Source organism: Martes martes, assembly GCF_963455335.1.
Source record: "Martes martes genome assembly, chromosome: 2".
Classification (NCBI taxonomy): Eukaryota; Metazoa; Chordata; class Mammalia; order Carnivora; family Mustelidae; genus Martes; species Martes martes.
This window is the reverse complement of record NC_137889.1, coordinates 147,550,086-147,574,064: the sequence shown is the minus strand read 5'-3', so window position 1 is coordinate 147,574,064 and position 23,979 is coordinate 147,550,086.

The window sequence follows — 23,979 nt, the reverse complement described above, 5'->3', positions numbered from 1 at the left end:
TCTGGCCAGTTCTACTAAAGCTGAACATACGTCATGCTCTTTTACTCATCAGTTCTGCTGGTAGGTATATATCCAATAAGATAGTGTTTTTATGTTTACTGCTATTGGTAATATTAAAGTGCAATAAATAATAGTAACTCTGGAAACAACTTAAATGCACATCAGAAGTAGAATGTGTAAATAATTGTGATGTATTATTCTTTGGAGAACTATGCAGCCACAAAAATGAAACAAACAAATGAGTGGACAAACAAAAACTACAACTAAATATGTTGACTTAGATGAATCTAACAGACCGATATTGACCAAAATCAACCAGACATTTAAATTCCCTTTACATGAACTTAAAAAAAAAAAAAAAAAAAAAACAGTCAAAGGTAATCAGTGGAAGTAGAAGTCAGGAGAATAATATTGGGGTACTTAAAGAGAATATGAAAGGGGCTTCTGTGATGGTGGTAATAAAATTTGGATGGGCTAGATGGGTAATAGGTATTAAGGTCACTTGTAATGAGCAACAGGTGTTCTATGTAAGTGAATAATCACCGAATTCTACTCTTGAGACCAATATTTCACTGTATGCTAACTAACTAGAATTTACACAAACATTTTTTAAACATTTTAAACATTAAAAAGCTAGCTATATGGTTATTTTTACCTTGTGAAAAATATTAATCTCCAAATTATTGAGTTATATGATTTGTCAAATATATATTATAATTTAGTACTATATTAGTTGGCTTGGATACCATAACAAAATACCATAGATTGGGTGGTTTATGCAGCAGAAATAAGTTTCTGACAGCTCTAGAGAGTGGAAAGTCCGATGACAAGTTACCACCAACATGGGAGGATTTTTTTTTTTTTTTAATCTTCTTTTTCCTGTAGGTAGCTGCCATCTTGCTATGTGCCCACATTGTTTGTTCTTGTATTTTTGTGCTGTGGAAGGTAGTAAAGAGAGAGAGGAAGCAAGCTCTCTGGTGTCTCTTTTATAAGGACACTAAACGCATCATGGCAGCCCCCCACCCTCATGAATGTGTATAAACCTAATTATCTCCCAAAGGCTCATTATCCAAATATCATCATACTGGGGGTTAGAGCTTCTATATAGGAATTTTTGAAGGACATATTTCAGTCCATAGCGAATACCATGTTGTAAAAATAACTACAAACTTTAGCCTCTTAAACTCTTTTACTTGCAGCACTCTAAAAGTATCCAGTGATTTAATTCTTAAAACATAACAAAAAATGGAGGTTTTTACAATACTCTAATACTGTTCCTTCTCATACACCATTTTGCATTTGCAAACCTTCATGTTGAGAGTTAATCTCTCAGTTTATGCCATACAGTACTGGAGATTATACACATACTCAACTCTGTCCTCACTTCTAAAATCAACCCCTGCTACTATATTACCTTACTAACTCACCTTGTCCAATTCCACTGACCAATTCCATGTCATATTTTTGTTAGCAAACAAGCTCCCTTTGGAATGAGAATTCCACCCTGAGTCTCTGAAAACTTGAGGACTTAACTTTCGTATGATTCTTCCCAATCCTCCCATCCAAGACCACACCTGCGTATCTTCCAGCCACAGACTAGAGCCCCATTCCAAAGAAAAGCCTGGGAACTGCTGTACAGTCAAATCAAAATCAAGTCAAAGTAAACAAAAAGTTTGTGCTCCCATCTCCTAGTCTTCACAATTTACCTTTTAGGTGATCTTCTTCAAATTTCAGCCCCTCTTCAAGTCAGTTTTCCCAGGCCTGGTATTTATTTTTCCGGTTTCATTTTGGCCATTGTTATCCAGGACCAAACATGCCAGGAATTTAAGATCATACAAATTATGACACATGTTTATATTTTCCACCATTTCTCCCCTATTTTTTGGTCTCTTCTAAATTATCTTCTCATGTATTTCTTGTAACATTTCAAAGGATAGTTAGAACTTTCCAAGGATATTCACCATTTAATTTAAAGAGAAGAAAGATATATATATAGATACATAGATATATAGATATGATATTGACTTAGATGATATATAAAAGATATATATATTTATATATATATTTATATATCTATATATATAAAACAAGGCAACTCACAGAATGGGAGAAGATATTTGCAAATGACATTTTAAACAAAGGGCTGATATCCAAGATCTATAAAGAACTTCCCAAACTCAACACACAAAGAAACAAATAATCAAGGCCAAAAATAGGCAGAAGACATGAACAGATACTTCTTTAAAGAAGTCAATTATCATATGGTCTCATGTATTTGTGGAGCACAAGGAATAGCATAGAGGACATTAGGAGAAGGGAAGGAAAAGTGAATTGGGGGGAAAGTGGAGGGAGAGACGAAGCATGAGAGACTGTGGACTCTGAGAGACAAACTGAGGGTTTGGGAAAGGAAGGTGTTGGGGAATGGGTGAGCCTGGTGGTGGGTATTAAGGAGGGCACATATTGCATGGAGCACTGGGTATGGTGCATACACAATAACTCTTGGAACACTGAAAAAAAAATGAAACTAAGTTTAAAAAAAAAAAGACATACAAATGGCTAAGAGACACATGAAAAAAATGTTTATCATCATTAACTATCAGGGAAATTAAAATCAAAACCACACTGAGATAACACTTTATACTAGTTAGAATGGCAAAAATTGACAAGGCAAGAAACAACAATGTTGGAGAAGTTTTGGAGAAAGGGGAACCCTCTTACACCATTGGTGGGAATGCAAGTTGGTGTAGCCACTTTGGAAAACAGTTTGGAGGTTCCTCAAAAAATTAAAAAAAGAGCTACCTTATGACCTGGCAATAGCACTACTGTGTATTGAGCCCAAAGATACAGATGTAGTGAAAAGAAGGGCTATATGTACTCCAATATTCACAGCAGCAATGTCCACAATAGCCAAATTGTGGAAAGAGTCCAGATGCCCTTCAACAGATGAATGGATAAAGAAGATATGGTCCATATACACAATAGGATATTACTCAGCCATCAGAAAGGATGAATACCCAACTTTTGCATCAATGTGGATGAGACTGAAGGAGATTATGCTAAGTGAAATAAGTCAGAAGAGAAAGTCAATTATCATATGGTGGCATTTATTTGTGGAACACAAGGAACAGCATAGAGGACCCTAGGAGAATGAAGGGAAAAATGAAGGGGGGAAAATTGGAGTGGGAGATGAACCATGAGAGACTATGGACTCTGGGAAACAAATGGAGGGTTTTAGAAGGGAGGGTGGGTGGATGGGTGAGCCTGGTGATGGATATTAAGGAGGGCATGGATTACATTGAGCACTGGGTGTTATACGAAAACAATGATCATGGAATATGACATCAAAAACTAATGATGTACTGTGTGGTGACTAACATAACATAATAAAAAAAATTTAAAAAAATAGAAGAAAGCGTGAACTAATAAGATCAAAACAAAAATAGAGAATAACAATTCCTCAGTCAATAGAGTTTACATCAAAGAGGTACAAGTATGAAAGGCAAGGATACTCATATTTGGACAAGTTATTCTACTACTCAGATCTATAAAATGGGAATGTGTCAGGATTGGGACAGAAAATGATGAAGGGCATAGCCAGATCATTTATGGGAGTTCATTTGAGTCCTTGAGTCTCTGAATCTAGATGCAAAGTAGTACAGTGTAAATCTCGTTTCCTCATAAGAGTTATAGCAGCTAGACTTGGATGTGAATGGCATTAGAGCCTGTAATGTTAAGAGCATTCATTTTCAGGTAATCAACCTGTTATTATCAGAATAACTGTGAGGTAATAGTTTAGATACTTGGGAGAGTGAAAGGTATTATTTAACAATGAAATTGCTTTCTTAAGTTCTATTTAGCAGCATTTTATAGACAAAGTTATTGTTAAAGAATTCTTTATATTCTCTAGTGTAGTTAATAGATTATACTACATCAAGTTTCTAAATGTCATGGTCATAATAAAATACACTAAAGGGATTGTTTAATAACAATTATTTCCCAATAAAAATAATAGATAAAAGGTAAACTTGTAACGACGCTTGAGAATAATCAATATTTGGAAAGATGGAGAAAGATAACAAAAGACACTCTCCTTATTTTTATTTATTATTCTCTTTTTCTCCTACTTTTTCTTTCCCTTCTTCTCTTCCTCCTATTCTGTCCCTCTTATAAATCAAACTGATTTTACTAATGCTAAAATAAACCAAACACTGGTAAATAAAACAAATTTTCTGTGGCAATTGTCTTATATTTTGGTGCTAACAATCTTACATTTAGTTGTAAAATCAAGAATAATCAGTAAAATCAGTAAATAATCACTTAAAAAAATCAATAAATTATCATCATCACCCTCTTCCTCCTTAGCATTATCCTCATCATCATCCCTGACAGTGGCAAAGGTGATGTAAAATAAAGTGCGGGTGAGAAAATTGGTACAACATTTTTGAAAAGCCTTTTGGAGATATGTATTAATAAAATAATAAAAGCTTATTGAATTTAGATGCAGCAATTACATATCTGAAAATCCACCTGAAAGAAATAATCTTAAATATGGATATATCATTACATTCAAAAACATGTAGCATAGTTATTTATAATACTAACAAAGTTGAAACAACTTATATGACCAACAAAATTAGAATAATTAAACAAAGTATAGTATACATACTCAATAGGATATTATACAGGATTTAAACTGAATTTCTATGAAAACAATGTTATAAATTATATTATAAACATCTCCCTTATTAAGGGAAACTACTGGGCAACTACTGTATATAAAGTATGATTATAATCATGTTAAAATTGTTCATAAAAAATGAATCTAAATAAATATGTTACCACTGTAGAATTGAGACTGTGGGAGAATTCTCCCCTTACACTCATATATTTCTGTTTTAAATTTTTATTTGATGACTCTGAATTGATTTTTATAGTAAAATAAAAATAAACATATTTTTGGATGAAGTTATTTTGGAAATTTTGAAGGCCAAAGCTTTTTAGTTAACCCAAATTTACATATCATGCTGTGAATAAACAACTCAGCAGAGTACTAAACACATAGGGAAAGCAGAAATATTAGAGACACCATCTCTCTTCTCAACCACTCAACACCAGGAGGGGGATACAGATGTGAACCCAATTAAATATAGAGTGTTGTCAATTCTTCAGGAGTCTACAAGGTCAATGTGAACCAAGTCATTTGAGGGTACAAAGAAGGAAAACATTTGTTCTAAGAAGTGGACTCAGGAACAGAGATCGTAGTGAAATTTGAGATAGCATTTTTATAAGGGGGACCATTTCCACTGATGCAATTCTGGAAAGTCAGTTCTGGAAACAGTTGTTTCACAGACAAAGCCCTGGGCAAGATTTAGGGGTTAGAATCAGGGAAAATAGGATTTGTTGGTTTAATGGGATGCATTCTCAGGAAGTACCTGGTCTCAACAACAGCACATGCACACACACACAGACACATACACACAGACACACACACACACACACACACACACACACACACACACACTGAGGTAGGAAAAGTGTTCATGTGAGTTAAGAACACAATCAGGCTATTTTTAGAGGAAATAGGACATACAATTGGAAAAAGGAAGGAGGTGAAAAATATGTTCCTTTATAATAACACTACATATGCTTTACTCTAGGGTGTTTACCTGCATATTAGCTACTTAGAAAGTCTTTTACCACTGGGAAGGCTGAGAGGTATAGCATGTGGAATGGGAGACAGGAACCAGGGAAGTGACTGAGTCCTAGACAATCAAATATATGCAAATATAATGTGCAGAATTTGCATTAAAGCCCTATTTTAAGAAGTCGATTTACCTGAGAAGAGGTCCTTTGTGTCTTTCCCCCTACCTCTGTCTTGCTGCATGGATGTGGGCATGGTAGCAGGAGTCCTAATATGCATTTTGGATTGTGAAGTAATCTTGAGCATGGAAACCTGTGTGAGGAAAAACAAAGAAAAGGATCAAAGTGACCACACCAGTCTTAAACTGCCCATCCCTCAGATTTCTTTCATAGAAAAGAAAAAAAAAAAAAATGTCTTTTAGAAGCCTTGTTATTCCAACATTCCATTTTGTTATATGTAGATAAAATTAATCCTAACTACCAAAACCTTATATTTACTGAGGGTTTTTTGGGCACAGTAAATCTGTATCTATATCTATATCTATATATCTATCTATCTATCTATCTATATACACACACACATACATTCTGCCCTTATACAGAGCAGTAAATAGAGGCGAAAAGAGACTAAATAATGTGTTCAAGATCAAATAGTATATGAGTAGTGTTAACATAAAAGCTATTCTCTTTATTTTCTCTGACCCCTAGCCTTTATATTTATTTGTGTGCTTCTTTACTTACTATCATTTTAACTTATAAATAAATGCACTCTGATTTCCTGAAGAACACAAAGTAGATTTTTTCCAATGTTATATCAGTTTTCAATCTAAAATTTAAATAAATGTTCTTGAATCTATTTGCAAATAGAAGCAAGAAGAAAAATCCCTCCCCTCTCCTGGTCTCCTTGCCTCTACCTGCTGCAGAAAAAGATGGAAAGGTGTCTGGTTCTCCAGTTATAACCACCCCTCCATACCATTCATCTTTCCATTAAGAAGAGTCAAGACTAATACAAGGATTTGGCTTGCCCTGAGGTCAAAAGGGAAGCTCAGTCCCCCTGTATTCAAAGGAAAACAAAACAGAAGAAAGCATTTTTTTTTTTTTCAGTTCCGTGTCATAACTGTGAGGAAATAAGTGACCTTAGAAGCCTACATCATCCTGGTAAGATCTATGGTCCCATTGAAGCCTCACCTCCCCTTTCTACCTCTGGGTCCCCAAGGCTTATATCTTGCACTTTTCCCAGACCCAGTCAGTATTTACAAGAAGCCCAGGGTGCCTTGGCACCCTGTTGTGCCTGGAATCTGACTCTAATTGCTCACTGGAGCATGCCACCTTGTCCATATTCACTTTTATTTACTCCAGTTTATTTCCCTTCCCATCCCTTATCACCCATTGGTGAGTCGTATATTTTACCTATTTGTTTACCTCTCCAATAGACCATGAGCCCCATTAGAAGAGAGATATTTGTCTATTTGAGTTATCTCTATATACCCATGGCCCAGAAAAGTACTAGGGTCATGGTAGACAGTCAATAAATATTTGCTGGTTGTTGAATAAATCAATTAAGCAAATTTACTTTTTGTAATGTAGTTCACTTTGTACTTTGTTTTTCATTTACATTTTAAAAACATCGGGTTTGTTTTTAACTGTTATCAAAATATACTGAAGTATTTTTCTTTGTGTTTGCTTGTTTAATGGAATGGCCTATGAATCTTGTTTTAGATCTTGGGGGATCTGTGGTATGGGTCTTTTATTGCTTATACTTCCTATGGGGACATTAGAGAGGATTGCAGAATGGTCAGGTCCAACAAACTATGTGATTTCACTGAGTCTAGTAGAGTCAGTTTTAATTTACCATTATTGTTGCTGTCAGTAAAATGGCAACACAAGAGGTCTTGAGTTTAACTCCTGGAAGTTTGTTCATCTTGGACTTTTTTTTTTTTTATATAAGTTTTTATTTATTTATTTGACAGAGATCACAAGTAGGCAGAGAGGCAGGCAGAGAGAGAGGAGGAAGCAGGCTCCCTGCTGAGCAGAGAGCCCGATGCGGGACTCGATCCCAGGACCCTGAGATCATGACCTGAGCCGAAGGCAGCGGCTTAACCACTGAGCCACCCAGGCGCCCCCATCTTGGACTTTTTATGGGAACATGCACACTGTGTTCTCCATTGTTCATGGCGTATTGGAGCTCATGGAAATATCTAACCCACTGGGAGTTTCTCATCCAATTCAATGTCTTCTCTCTAAATGAGAAGCTGTGTGAAAGAAGTTCCATTTCTTTTAGGCTTCCTGTTTGGTGTTTCCATGAATTAATTCCCAGACCATAAAAAGAAGGACATGGCCAGTTTATTTTCTGGTCAGATTCAGTCAAGAGTTTTCAATTTATATACTCACTATCCTTTTTTTTTTTTCTTTTTTTTTTTTTTAATTCTGGCTTTTAACCTGAGTCTCTGGTTCCCACTGGTCCTGTTCTGGGTGGCACAGTAGAATGGGAGAAAGCAAGCCTCAGCAACCTCACAAGGGCTGCAGAATGCCACTTAGCCTCTGAAGTGATGTTGTTTTGTGTGAGTTAGTCTTTTTTTGCTGATCAAAAAGTAATTAAAAGGATATCTTCTAAAATTCATTCTCTTTTGTTTAACTTTCTCTACAACTACATATATTGGAATTATTTAATGAGTTAGCTTGTTATAGAAGGAATTCTTTATCCCAAAGGAGAACGCCAACTCCAAAAATACATTTTTACATTTTCTTTTCTTTTATGTTGCCTAAAAACATAAGAAATCCTAGTTTTCCCTCCCTCTCTCCCTCTCCTACTCCCTCCCTCTCATTCCCTTCCTCTTTCTCCCCCTGCCCCTCTCTCTCTCTCACCTCTGTGTTTATATGTATTATCTCCCCATTTGATATGACACATTCTAGTCCCTGACTTGGTTGAAGGTGCTAAAAGGAATCATATTTCAGGCCTCTGCTGATAATCACATTCCTTCAAGTTACCTTGGTGATTTGACTTTTTAAAGTGTATTATTGAAACAATATGCATTCACTGATTTGCATGACAAATAAATTACCAGTTTGAAGTATTGAATGCCCCATGAAATATAATCATGATGTTTCAGTTAAATTATAGTTACCATGTACTTTTTGTTTAAAAAAATAACTTATAATTTCTGTTCAGTACATCAAATTTGTTTAGTATTTACCTGGTGCCCAACACTTTGCTTTCTGTGTTGCACAAAGAGGAAGGAGAGACAGCTCTTTGTACTAAAAACCCCATGGTTTGATGTATTCAGATGAGTGAATGACATTAGTAGCATCTTCTTTACTAAACTGTATGTCTCAAGTGTCAGAGGAAAGATTCTATAGCAAGCACCTTCAAATTATGAGGTTTCTTCAGGCCTAGCCTTCTTATTTTACTGGATTTCCCAGGTTTTGTTCTGTCCATCCCTTTTACCAGCTCTACTCTTTGTCCAGCCTAAGCATGTATATATACTTCTGGGCACTGAGCGTATCACTGGTGGTTTATGGTAAGCAACAGAGACAAGTGCTCAGCCTTCCTGGAATTAGGGACTCATGATGGAACATCAAGGCTAGTGTATGTGATTTCTTAACCCAGAATGTCGATGGTGGTGGCAGCTCATTTTTCTGGCACTTGTATGCTAAAGCTATATTTAGGAAAGTGATATTAAGTTTTTTAATCTATAAAGAGGTACATTCTGGACTAGAGCCTTGGGCACTGATAGTGTAAATGTAGAAGTTCCAAAAGTAATATAAGCATAATTTCATGACTGATAGGGTATGGGACATGAGGAAGGGAGAAATAGATGCTATCTTGAGGGGTTTTGTCTTAATTTCCTTGGTAAATAGGGATCCTATTAACTAAAGTAGGGAATAAGGGGAAGAAAAAGTGTGGAAATGGTGTATGATTTAGAGAGAGTATATGCCCATTTTAAGCATGTCAAATTTGAGTTTTTAGAGGGTTATTTAAATGACAATATTAAAGAGAAAGTTATATTTAGAAAAGGCTAAATCTTCAAGAAGAAATCAGAGCTAGAGATGAATACGTAGACTTCATCTATATTCAGTTACCAGTTATGTCAAAGAGTGGTTTGAAATAGTATGTGGAGTGTGAACCATTAACATCAGTCCTATTTTTTTTTTTAATGGGGATTGCAATGGGCTAAATGTTTGTGTCTCTCCAAAATTCAAGTTGAAGCTTAATCTCCAATGCAATGGCATTTGGAGGCATGGCATTTGGGAGCTGATTAGGTCATGAGGGTGGAGCCCCCATGATGGAATTAGTATCCTTATAAAAGAAACCCCAGAGAGCTCCCTCATCCCTTTTGCCATGTGAGATCCAGCAATAAGATGGCTTTCTATGAACCATGAAGTTGGTCCTCACCAGGCAGTGAATATGTTGGCACCTTGATCATGGGCTTTCCAGCCTCCAGAACATGAAAACTATTTTTTTAATATTTAAGACACTCAGTCAATAATATTTTTGTTCCATCAGTCCAAACAGATTAAGACAAGAACTCTTATACCTCCAAAATAATTAAGTTACTTGACTGTGGTTGTGTAGCAAACAGATGCAGGAGTGCAGAGCCAGTATTATTATTTTTACTGTACTACTGTTAATTCTGAAAGAAAACCTGAAAGAGGATGATAATAAGGCTATGATATGATATGATATGATAATAAGGCTGCTGCTGATGATGAAGATGATGGTAAGGATGATGATGGTGGTGATGAAGATGATGGTGATGATTATGAAAATTAGAGTGATAGGTTGACCACATTCATTGAACAACTGTCATGTGAGAGCACTATAATAAATATTTCATATGCATTATCTTATTTTATATTCACAACAATGTTAGATGTAAGTGCATTTATTACCTATATTTTACAGAAGAGAACCCTGACATCCAGGCTGCTAAGAAATGGATCAGCCAAGATGCTAACTTCGATTTCTCTAACAGTAAAATTATTTCTCTAGCCCCCACACCATACTCTTTTACTTTCATCTATCCATCTATTCACCCATCCAACCTATCAGCTAGCCAACTAAACAATATTATCAAGTTCATTCTGTCTGCTGGTAATTGCCACCAAAGAACCCACAAGTCTAGTGTAGAAAACTGAAAAATGAAATATTATTATTTTTTTGTAAAATTCTTTTATAGTTGGCTAATTAGCTGTTGCCAAAAATGGACTTTAATGCCCAGGATAGAACACTTTGTCTGGGGAAACATTACTATTATTGTTACCAGCTATGAAACGTTCCTTTTGCAATGAATCATCACATAAGTATTTTAGTTAAACAAGAAATTCAGTAGAAACTTATTCTTGGGACATCTCGGTGGAACAATTGGTTAAGTGTTCGACTCTTCATTTCAGCTCAGGTAGTGATCTCAGGGTCATGAGATTGAGCCCCATGTAGAGTTCTGTACTTCACAGATTCTACTTCAGACTCTTTCTCCCTCTCCCTCTGCACACCCCCCCCAAAAAATAAATATATTTTTAAGGTTTATTCTTTACATCATAAATGATTTTCCTTCATTAACAAGTTCGTATAATAGGACTTGATACAGGAGGCAGGTCTTCATGGATAGAAGGATTTAATGGTTAAGTAGTTGTTTTATTTTTATTTATTTTTGTGTAAAATGAAATAAACTTGCATCCTCCTGCTATAGATACTACAATTTTCCTACTCAGCAAGATGGCCCACCATTAGCCATGGGTTCTCTGATGCCAAATGTCACCATCTTTCATAAGGGACTTTCTACTACAAAGTTATGATAATAAATATTTCTCTAACCATTCTAGTGCTCCATTCTTTTCTAGATACATTCTTCTTATATGTGTTTCCAGTACTAAATGGTGAAAAGCAGAGTTAGACACTGAATGCTACTAAAGACCATGGGACGATAGGGTCAAGGCCCCAATTGCCATATTCTTCTACTACTATGTGTAGAAACTTGAAATGCACAGGAAAGATAGTCTCTAAACCATTACTCCCAAAAGAATAGTAGTAAAGTCAAAGTTAAGGGTTGACCAGAATCATCTGGTGAGAAAAGCTTTGGTGTGTTGCCAGGGACTATTAGCTTCAAGTTTGGAGTCTGGCCAGAGTTAAAATCAAGCTGGGAGGCAAACTGAAAGGAGAATCCCATGGGGAAGGGCTACAAGAGAGAACCAGTAAGCAATAAGTATAGCTCCAGGGAAAGTTGATCCTGTATTATTATGCTAGAATCAACCCCCTTTGAAAAATTTAGATACCTATCCTCCAGTGAATTCTCTGCTTGATTTTTAAGGACACAGTATTCTAAGCCAGCTACCTAAATGCAAGTTATTTGTTTCTGTGTCTAGGAAATCATTCTTTTGTGTGGATTTTGATTCAGTAATCAAGAAACTAGAATATATTCATCAAAATAAAGCGTGATTTGCTGAGAGATCCCCTAGGAGGGAGAGAGAGTGCCTGGTTATGCATGTATTAATTTGTGCCATTTATTGAGCAATTAATCTGTTCCAGGTACTTTCTGTATATAATTTTATGCAGTTTTTATTATAAAATCTGGATCATAGGTATTATTAGACTCATTTTATCTTGAAGTCAAGGCTTAGATGTATCTTAAATAACTTGCAATGGTCCAAATACAATAAATAGTGAAGCCAAAATTCAAAGTAGGTCTTGCTTTTTATCACTATTGCACCCTATAAAACTATTTCAAATTCACTTTACAATGCTTCTAGTAGAGCCTTTTGAGACTGAGTGCTGGCCCCTAAAATAACAAAATCAAGCAAATAAATTAAAAAAAATAACTTTCTTGATGTATTAGAAATAATATTACCTTCTTTGATCACTCACCTTATTTATAACATTTGGCCAGAGATTACTTTTCAAGAAGACTTAAAATTAAAATAAAAATGGAGTCAGTTCCCCAAGTTAGTAATTTTTCATGTAAGAAGCATATCAAAGTATGCTATAGGCCCTATGAGGATACTCCAAAGTTTTGAGTAATGATAGCATATTTAACCTTGTATGATTACTACTGTTGATAATAATAACTAATGCCTAATATTAATTTACAGTTTTAAAACTTTTTCATTTTTACTGCTTCATAAAATCATGTAAACTCCCAAGGGTCTACTTTGAAGATGACTCACTTGAACATCTAAATTAGAATAATATATCATCTCAAGTGAATTGGGTACATAAATATAAAAATAAATACATATGATCTCATATTAAGGAAAACGATGAATCTTAAAGCCCTTTGTAAACACTAAAGTTCTGCATCAATGCTGGAACCATTATTAATCTTATAATAAGTCAAATATTTTCCTAGGAAAAGACTCATTTAACAATGTCTGGATGGGTAGTAGCTTAGCCTCTTGTGATAGGGAATCTCAATACCTTATGAAGCAACTCTCTCCTTTTCTCCCAAATAATTAGAGAAAGGCTTTTTTATATTAGGTCAAAATCTATTTTTGTATATGCTAAGGTTTTAGAAAGCCAATCAATACTACTCTTTCTTTCTGGAGTTTGGAACCAACTGAGAAATAGGAGAAAAAAAACGGAAATAAAGCTATTAGCTTTGTGATTGTTAAGTAGAATTAGAGAATGCTGCTTGATGCATGGCCACAACAAAATCCCCTAATATGTTTCCCTTCTGGAATATAATCTTGCCCATAAAACTACAATTTATCAGACATGTTTATCCCATGGATGTGTCACTTAGGAATGAAATACTCAAAAAGAAAGTGAGAGAGATGAACAGAGCTACAAATGTTCTATCTCTATTTCCAACCATACTAAGACAATAAATCACTTATAAGAAAAGTGACAAGAGAAGACTTAAAGAGGAGAAACAAAAGCCTGTTAGACTTCCTGCAGAGCAGACAATTCCTTTGTTCTGTGGAAATAGTAGGAAGTGGGGCCAAATGCTCCTTTATAACTTATTAATATTTCAGGTTTTGCTCTGTAAACTGTTGGTCCCATCAATTAATTCTATGGCTGACCAGACATGTATCTGTCCTCCTCAAAAGATTAGAACAATAGTTTTTAGGACAGTCTTTGGTCTTCATTCATGAGTCCTTTCCCCCAATTCCAACTATTATTCCTTTGTTTTCTCCTCTGGAAATACTACTGTAGACAATTTATCTTTTACTTCCTCCACCAAAGCTAAATAGCACAAAAAAGTGATTTAAATTAATCCTAAAGCCCTGTTAGTCCTAAAGATTAAAATGTAGTCCTTGTTCTATTATGCATAGCCACTCTTCCTGACATATAGTGCTTCAGTGGTTAAGCAATAACTTCATATGGCAGCTTAAAGGTATTCATTTAATACAGTTTCCTCAGCATAAAGTATCCCCAGGTTAGCATGTAAACACCTTTCAGCTATCAAATCCTCAGAGAAGATGTAATGCTTGAACATCTCATGCCCTTTCTCTTTTAGGTTAAATTAATAATTTTTATTCTGGTCCAATCACACTTTAATCCAACATGGGTATAGCTGCCTCCCTGGGTCCAAAGGTGAATTAATTCAATAACTACTCTCTCCAGAACCTCACTTTTTTTTTTTAAGATTTTATTTATTTATTGGACAGACAGAGATCATAAGTAGGCAGAGAGGCAGGCAGAGAGAGAGGAGGAAGCAGGCTCCCCGCCGAGCAGAGAGCCTGATGTGGGGCTCGATCCCAGGACCCTGGGATCATGACCTGAGCCGAAGGCAGAGGCTTTAACCCACTGAGCCACCCAGGCGCCCCCCCCCCTTTTTTTTTAAAGATTTTATTTATCGGAAGCTCACTTTTAAGAGTTTAGATTTAAGAGTAGAATTCCTCATGGCCAGCCCCATTTATTCTACATTGACCAAACACAAGCTAAAACAGAATGATATCCATTCTTAAAACCATTTTCATTTATTCATTCACTCAATTCACAAATATTTATTGTGTGCCTATCATGTGACAGGTACCATGTCAGAAGTCAGAGATACAGCATCAAAGAAAACAGAAATTCCTCCCTTACAAAACTTACCTTCAATTAAGAGAGGCACAAATAAGTACATAAATGCATAAATATATAAATAAAATATATGTGGGTTTAATGTTAATCCATTCCAAGAAAAGAAAACATAGAAAGTCAAGAAAAAGTTAGAAAATATGTTTGGGGTGGGGTATAGAATCACATTTTAAATAAAGTAGCCAGGGCAAGCCTCTCTACTTCATATTTGCAGGAAAGACCAGTGAATAACTGGAGGTAGACACTAAATGCACTTTCGTGGATGTCTGGGGGAGCAGAAAACAAAAGTGGAGCTTAGAGCTAGAGAGGAAAGTTATAGAAATAAAATAAAAGCTAGAGTCATTCCTGGTATCTATAAAGATAGTGTGACATGAGCTAAGAAGTATGAATAACTCAACTGTTTGCATCTACTATATAAAAGGGGAAAACACAGAAACACAGACCCAATGAACAGTTGTTTCAAGTAACTCCCCAGCACTTGGTGCAATACAGAGCCAAGTTACTGACCAGTCAAGAAGCCCATTGGAGACTCAGTGTTCCAGAGCTATGAAAATGGGAAAAATCTTGCTTTCTGTCTCACCAGGATACCAGTTAGCCTGTCTGTGCCAAGCCAGAAAGTAAAGCCTGTGAACTTAAACTCTATGAAGGGAAATAACCATTGGGAGGAGTGTTAATTGCCACCCATGCCCACTCTCAAAGGGTGGCACCACGGATACTCCCTGTGTCCCTGCAAAGGTTGTTGGCAGTACCAACTATCACATTGTCTTTCCTTCCCTTCACATTTAAAACTTCTAAAGTCAATTTGCCTGTGAGACTTGGAGTTATGGTGCCATAGCTTTGCACTAAGTGTGGGCTTCTTAATGGTCCAGCCTCTCTCATGAGCAGCCATTTTTAGCCTCATCCCACCATGCCTCCTGCCATGACCTTTTGCCATGGAGTCTCCTAGGGCTAGGATAAACTGCCTTCTAGCAACAATTTCCTCCTTGATGCTGTATTTATTTGTGTTGGAGAATCACTCTCTGTAGGGATGATTCCTATGCCTAGGCACTGAAGTGAGCATATTAGTTTCAGTCATTTTTTAGTTTACCACAGTGAGGATCAATACCTTTGCAATGAACTCAAGACCCTGTCTTCCTTCAGTTTTTGAGCATTCCTGACTTCAAGCAACATTTCTGCTACATCTTTTTCAGCAGAATAAGACAGGACCCTGATGTTCTATTTCCATGTAATTTTCTTTTCCCATTCTTCTTTAAGGAAGGTTCAGAAGTTTAGTCCAGCTTAACTCTCAGTGTTGTCTTCCTTCTCTGGTAAGCTAATGCAATTTACTGAATCTGAGCACCATCTTTCCTATCTCTATCAAAAGAGAGAGAAATGAAAGGAAAGATGTAGTAGGTCCCACAACATCCTCTGTAGCTTTTCATCATAAAGAGGTACAAAGTAAATGATTTGTGGGTTTGACAAAAGGCATCCATTGTCTGCAACGATCTGCTCCTCTTTTACCTTCCTAAGTAGGATGAATCCACCCCGGTGGTATTCTCCTTTCACATAAAAAATGAAACCAGACCTGGTCTTGCTTTATCATTGTTCTGCTTGGTTCCCTTGGAGAGGCGTTTGTTTCCTGTACCTTCCTCATAGTCTTTCAATCCCTACGATGCTCACTCATGGCAGTGGGATAGCTGCATCCCTAACTACAACTGAGATGCTTATAATACGCTCTACATCGGCTTTGAGTAGCCAATGTCCTTTTCCTTGATCTTTTTTTTTTTCTCAAATCAGTGCTAATTGTCTGCTACCACTCTACACAGCTGTTCTGATCTTTTATGGAAGTTTTCCCTTTTATTATGAAATAGCTCTTAATGGCCTTAGATATGTCCTGCATCTGGTTTCCCTTGGGGAGGTCTCTGCACTCTTCACTCTGGAATAAAGCCGCCTTCTTATGTATGATTGGGGGTGGAGATATCACCCTCTCTGATCTACAAAGACATATGCCTGTTTCTTAAACTCCTTTCAAGGATATTCAACCCAGGTGGATCCCCTTTTCCCTGTCATGTCATCTAGTCTGGCCTCCCTGATCCAGCTCTACGTTATGAAAACACCCCTTCCTCCACAGATGCATTGCCTTCTCTAGAGTGTCTGCCATTCCCCACTGCTTCTATTGGGATAGAAAGGCAAAAACATAGTTTTAAACCAATTCTATATGAGAAAACTCAATTCCTAGAGTTGGAGTACATGCCACAGGCACATGCTTTTTTCTTTATTTTTTCTTAATTTTTGAGTTGGCAATTGTTTCAACAAGTTCCTCTTTTCCTCAGTCCAATAATGTGACAAAGCCCATGTATAGTAAAGAGCTTATTCCTTTTTATTTATTCACTATTTTTTGTCCATGAGGTTGCATATTTGTTTTTTTTTAATTTATTTTGACTTTGTTTTATTTTTTCAGTGTTCCAAGATTCATTGTTTATGCACCACACTCAGTGCTCCATGCAACACATGCCCTCCTTAGTACCCACCACCAGGTTCACCCAAACCCCCACCTCCCTCCCCTCCAAAACCCGGTTTGTTTCTCAAAGTCCACAGTCTCTCATGGTTCATCCCCCACTCTGATTTCCCCCAACTCACTTCTCCTCTCCATCTCCCAATGTCCTCTGTGTTATTCCTTATGTTCCACAAGTGAAACCATATGACAATTGAGATTGCATATTTGTAATCTAATGTCATTATTCTGAGTATGTGTCCTGGTTCTCTATGAACACAAAAACCAGACATCATGCTCTATAGCTTATGCTGAACCTAACTGCAACCATAGTGTTAAGTCACTGCCTGGGGCTCTTGCAAAAAAGCAGGATGGGAGCAAAATCATCTCATCTACTAATCCCTAAAGCATCTCTTCACTGAGGAATCTTAATTGGGCCCAATTCTTTTCCCTATTACCTGCTCCCTGATTTAGCCCCACTATGTAAGTCAGGTCAAGGTTAGCTGCCATGGCCTGCATACCAAGGCCCCTGGGATGTGCTTAATAAGAGCCAAGGGGGCATCACTCGGGCCCTCACCTTTTTAAAAATAGTTCCTTGTCTGTAACTAACAGCAACTAGGGATAGCTGTGATCCACATTAAAAAAAAAAAAAAAAAAAAAAAAAAAAGCAATCTGAGCTTACTAAAGCTTAGATCCTAAAGCATTTCATCCTGGCCAAGTCAAAAACCTCAATCTGTCTGAATTTTATGTGCATAATGTTATGTGCATAATTTTGGTCTCTAATTCTTAAGAACCTGAACCCGGGCTCCATTTATAATAACATCCTGTGTTGCTCTATTCAAATTAGGACCCAATCATGAGGAATCAGCAAAAGGTATAAAATGTTATCTTTATTACTAACAAAGCTGATGGGAACATAGTCTTAGACCTGCTGCCAACATGTTTTCAATACATCCTCTATCTCTCAGTTAAACTTACCCACCCAGTTCCTGGGAATGCTAGAAAAATCAGAACCTTACATGCTTGAGATCCTACCTTAAAAAGAGGCAGGAAAGGGTGTGATTGTTAATTTTACGTACCTACTTGGCTGGCCCATGGTACCCGGATATTTAACCAAACATTATTCTGGATGCTTCTGTGAGAGTATTTTGAATGGATTTTGAGTAAAACAGATTGCCCTCTATAACATGAATGGACTTCATCCAATTAGTTGAAGACTCCAATGGGGGGGGGGCGGGGGAAGATTGACTTCCCTAAGCAAGAAGGAACTATTTTGGCTCCTAGGTGGCTCAGTTGGTTGAGCGTCTGCCCTAGGCTCAGATCATGATCCCAAGGTCCTGGGATCAAGCCCTGCTTTGGGCTCCCTGCTCAGCCTGGAGCCTATTTCTCCCTCTATTTTCTGCTTGTATCTTCCCTCTCTAATTTTTTTCTTACCATCTTTCTCTCTTTCTCTCTCTCAAATAAATAAATAAAATTTTAAAAAATGAATTATTTTCTAGTGACTTGCCTTTAGACTTCATCTACAGCAGGGTCTCTTCTGGTAAACCAGCACGCTTGCCTTTGGGCTTACACCGCACTCCCTCTTGAGTCTTCAGCCGCCATCCTCCACCATCAGATTTTAGGTTCACCAAGCCTCCCACCTGTCATAGTCATGACAGCCAATTCTGTATACACACGTCTACCTGGCCCTGTTTTTCTGAAGAACACTGACTAACTCGGGGGACCTAGTGGGAAATGTTAACTGCACACTCTTCGTTCCCTTTCCAAACTCACTATCTCATCAGCTTGATGAATCCGTCTTCCTGCCTCAGCAACCAGAGGACACAGTGGGCAGATACGCCAGTCAGTGGTGGTTTACTCATATTTTCCTCCCAGAAGCATGAAGATTGGAGAACTTCTACCATTTGGACCCTAGATCTTCCTTCCACAGTGACACAGACCTAGTATAATCTTTCCTACACCCAATAGCCTTACTATTTTTGCCGGTAGTCTTATGTATGTTTAGCCACTTTCAGATTAAACAGAGAATTTTCAACATCTTGCTTCTTTGTGAAAGTGGATTCACTTTAAGGGTGCCTGGTGACTCAGTTGGTTAAGCATCTGTCTTCAGCTCAGGTCATGATCCGAGGGTCCAGGGATGGAGCCAGCACTGGGCGCCCTGCTCTGTAAGGAGTCTGCTGCTCCCTCTCCCTCTTCTGTGCCCCCTGATTATGCATGCTCTCTCCCTCTCTCTCACTCTATTTCTTTCTCTATCAAATAAATAAATATATTTTTTTAATCTAATAAATAAATAAATAAATGCGGAAAGTTGATTCACTTTGCATCCGAGTCACAGCCCAGGCACCAGGTGTAAGGCAGCAAATGGAAACTTTCATTCAGACAAACCTGATTTCAAACCAGGTGTTCCCATTGATAAGTTTTTTTTGGCATTAGGTAGCACAATGTCTTGATTCACATTTGTCTCTGTTGTAGATTTGAAATAACAATCTACCTAATAGAATTTTCATAGGAACTAAATGAATAATAAAGGTGAAAATATTTTGCACAATGTCTAGGGCATACTTTTCCAGTTACCACTGCATTCGTGAGATTATAAAAATGCTCCTGTGGTAAAGGGGATCAATATTCCCCAAACTCTGCTCTATCAATATGGCCACTGCTCTTCTCTGTCAGTTTCCAAGGAAAATATTGACAAAATTATTTGCCTGACCAAACTTTAGTCAGTCCCCTTAAACTTCTTCTAGGTCCATCTGTATACTTCCTTGTAAAATCCAATTTTAGCAAGAATTTTAAGTCAGTTTACAATGAATCTCCCACCCTTTGTATCTGAATGTCCTGGCCTAACTCAGCAGGGATCCTATTAGGTTGGTTTTGCAAAAAGAAATCCAGACCAACCCCCACCCCAAGTTCATGTCCCCTCTTGGTAATTTTCCATGCACTGTCCTTACCGGCTTTTCACTACAGATCCTCACTGTCCTTGTTCTGTTCAGAATGAAGCCCAGTCCTATAATGGGTTTTCTTTTTTTTAACCTACTACAATAGGCCTGAGTAAAATTTGCCTTAATCACTTTAACTTCCATCCAGCCCTGGTTTAATTTAACAACATCCACAAAGGGAGAAGAGGAAAACAAAAGCAAATTACTTTTTTTTTTTTTTTTTTTAATTTCCAGAGCCTTTGCCTAATATCCCAATGCAGAGTTCTCTGATAACTTGGGCCAGAGGAAGTACCATAGGGTGCAGACCTCCTGGTAGCTCCCTTTCTGTCTGTCTATTTCCTTCTCTCTCTCTTTATATGTGCAAAGTGTAGCATTAGCCTAACTAGTTACAAAGAGGCATAATGGAGGATATGAAAGCATGAGTGTAGAGTAGAAGAAAGAGGAAAAGAGGTTAAAAAAGTTGGCATAGATATGCTGCTAACCACCTTACACGGGATCTTGTCTTATTAGATCCAATGTGTTCTAAGGACATAGACCGAGAAAACCATCCAGGTGCTGCTGTGCGTGTGTATGTGCATAACTAAACTCACTAGAAAGCATGTCCCAGTCAAACAGTTCTGAGCCACCAACTTTAAAACTCTTGAAGAACTGACAGGCAGGAGGTGATATAATGTCCATGTAAGAAAAGAGTGAGTATTTTATATATCTTGTTTCTCTTCTCCTTGAAATAGTCACATGTCAGATGTACATCAAAACACTCTTCTTTTTGTTCCTGAAAAGAATATTCCTTATCCAGGTACTCCCAATCCAACATTTCACTTAGTAAGGACACAGATCTAAACAATGAGCATTGCATTAGGTTTTTTAGTTTAAGGAAGAAAATGAGAATGCCAGTTGAGGAAATTGTAAAATCCAGGGATTGTATGACTTCAGACACAACAAAATACAGGTGTTTTTAATGCCATTACACCCTTGTCTCTTACAATATCTCTTAGCTTGTATTTCCTGTGTATGAGCTCGATCTTTCAGTAATCCTGTCACATGTCAAAGTGATGCAGTCAGCAGGACAAGACTATGTGTGGTATTTATGATTCCTGATCTAAGCGAGTGATTTACCACCTTTCAACATCTATACCACTTCCCCAAGTTTCATTGACCCAGTCCAGCCCATATGCTATGACTTGCATCTAATGTTAGGTGCAAGGGAGATGGGACCCTGTCCCTGCCATTGGCTTAGGGTAGTGAATGATTGCTCTGTTTTATGAATACCCTAATTCTTTGAGGACTTTTGCTATGTTTCTAATAATTTACCAGGTAATGAACACAGCCTCTGCAAGATAATACTCTGTAATCGCTTTTTCCTGCCTCCCTTGCATCCAGAGAATAGGCATGAGTACTACATTCACTCCATCAGACTCATCCGTAGAAGATTCATCTGAAATAAAGCAATGGTAGGGAGCAGGTGTCATTTGAATGTATCCATGGCAAGGGTAGCTGTTGACACAACACGTGTCCGAGTTGTGTTGTTGCCATCTTTGGGCTTTGTTTCCGGCCATTCATCCTCATGCATGAATGACTCTGTTACACTCTGATTTTTTGTGCCACCTAATAATAAATTATTTTTCCCCACTAAATTGGAAAGGGTTGAACCAGATACCTGCGACTTATAACTGTGACTATTATAGCTGCCCACCCCGTTGATGGGAAGTGGAGGTCCTAGTTTGATAACCATAGCATTTTGATATGGTTTGTGAGAAGGTAAATTCTCCAACACAAGCAAGACTGGATTATCAAAAAGTCCCTGACACCCACCCAGATTTGTAGTGATGTACCAGAAATACTCATTTATGAAGCAATTCATTGATTTGTTAATTAATAAGAAACTCTGGAACATCCTCTGGTGAAAGAGTTATTCCTTACTTTCATCCACTTGGCTGGCCCTTTAGGTGCAGTCAACCAGCACAAACCCTATGCTGGGGCAGGCACCTGAAGCTGCCACCATGCCCTGCCCTGGCTTTGGATACTGGCTTCTTCCATTAATATTGAATTGTTTTCCTTGATTCTCTTCCACATTTAGGATGACATACTTCTTTCTTCAGCTTTTTGGGGCTCTTTTTAACCCTGTTTGCAATATGGCATGCTTCCATGATTTGTACATTTCCCAGAGTTTCAGTAGGCATTCTGCCATCTTGGCCTCATTAAACTTAATTTGCCAAGCCAATTCTCACTCTCCACTTCATAAGGGAAACACGGCTCAGATATTCGCTATAACGTGCTGGTGTCCTTATACCACCATATCTACTACTTTGGTAGGGTGTCCAGATCCATCCTTTCTCCATTTTCTAAATCCTACCATTGAACAATGCATGTCTATTGTTTATGTTTATGGAGGACCCTCTGAAAGAGAATATCTAACTGGGATCTTAATAAAATTGGCCTTTGAGTTATTGGTGAGGCATCACTTTTAAGATCAATTTTCTATGAAATTTTCTATGGTTTTATGATAGTTTTCAACTCAGCTTTTGTAAGCCCTGTTAATGATGTTGCAACTTCCCCTGGGCATTTACTGGTCCCAGGTGCTCTTGGGTGGCAGCTGTTACAAAGCAGCTGGAAGATGTTGGGCTTTGCATAGACAATACAAACTATATATATATATATATATATATATATATATATGAAATAAAATAAGTGTATTTTATAACAAAATAGAATTAAATTGCTTGTGAATCAGAGTAGCTCTTCAGAATAGGACACTGGGATACACTGTGATAAAGGAAGATGCTAAGGACTGGCAGTCAAGAGAACTGAACTCTAGTCCCAACCTGCCTTTAAGACTGTGGAATCTTGAACAGGTCCTGTCATCCATCAGGACTGCAGGGTTTTCAATCTGCAAAATAAGAGGTGTAGACTAAACCAGATGTTAGCAAACTTTTTTTTTTTTTAATTGAAGTGTAATTGCCATACTATTTTCAGGTGTACAACGTAGTGACTGGGCAACCCTACATGTTATGTTGTGTTCACCCCAAAAGTAGCTGCCATACAATGTTATTACAATACCACTGACTATATTTCCTTCCTGTACCTTTCATCCCTGGGATTTATTCATTAATAACTGGAGGCCTGTAATTCCTACCCCTCCACCCATTCTGCCCATCTCCACCCTGGCTTCTTCTGGCAACCACCAAGTTTTTATCTGTATCTATGGGTCCATTTCTGTATTTTGTTTTTTTTTTTTTTTACTTGTTTGTTTTAGATTCTACATATTAGTGAAATCATATGGTATTTGTCTTTTTCTGATTTATTTCACTTAGCATAATACCTTCCAGTTCCATGCATAATGTCACAAATATTTCAGGCTTTGTGGGCATACATTTTCTGTTGCAGCTACTCAGTTCTACCATTTTAATGTGAAAAGAGCCATAGACACCATATAAGAGAATGGAACACGGCTGTATTCCAATTTACAAAAGCAGGGAGTGGGCAAATTTGACCTATAAGACATAGTTTGCTGACCCCTTGAATAAATTATCTCTAAAGGTGACACATGTCTGCTCTAATATTATCTGATCCCAAATACAGGTGATATCTGGAATAGTAAAATTCTCCAAATAATTTTAAGATTAGGTTGTGGTAATAATATTCGATTTGCATTAAAGTTATATTTTGTAATGTTTTCCATGATGCCTAGTCCCTCACACTAGTTCCTCAGTACTACAACCCCTTCAGTTTCCATTGACAGACACACATACACACACATTTACACACACATACACACTTCCCTCACGAGTTCAAATTGATGATCTCTAGAATTGTGGCCACCTAAAAATCAGTGTTCTAAATGTGCTCATTCCTTATAGGCAATTTTGATAACTTTTGAAGCATAGGCCGACTCAGAAAAAATCTTTTTATTTAAT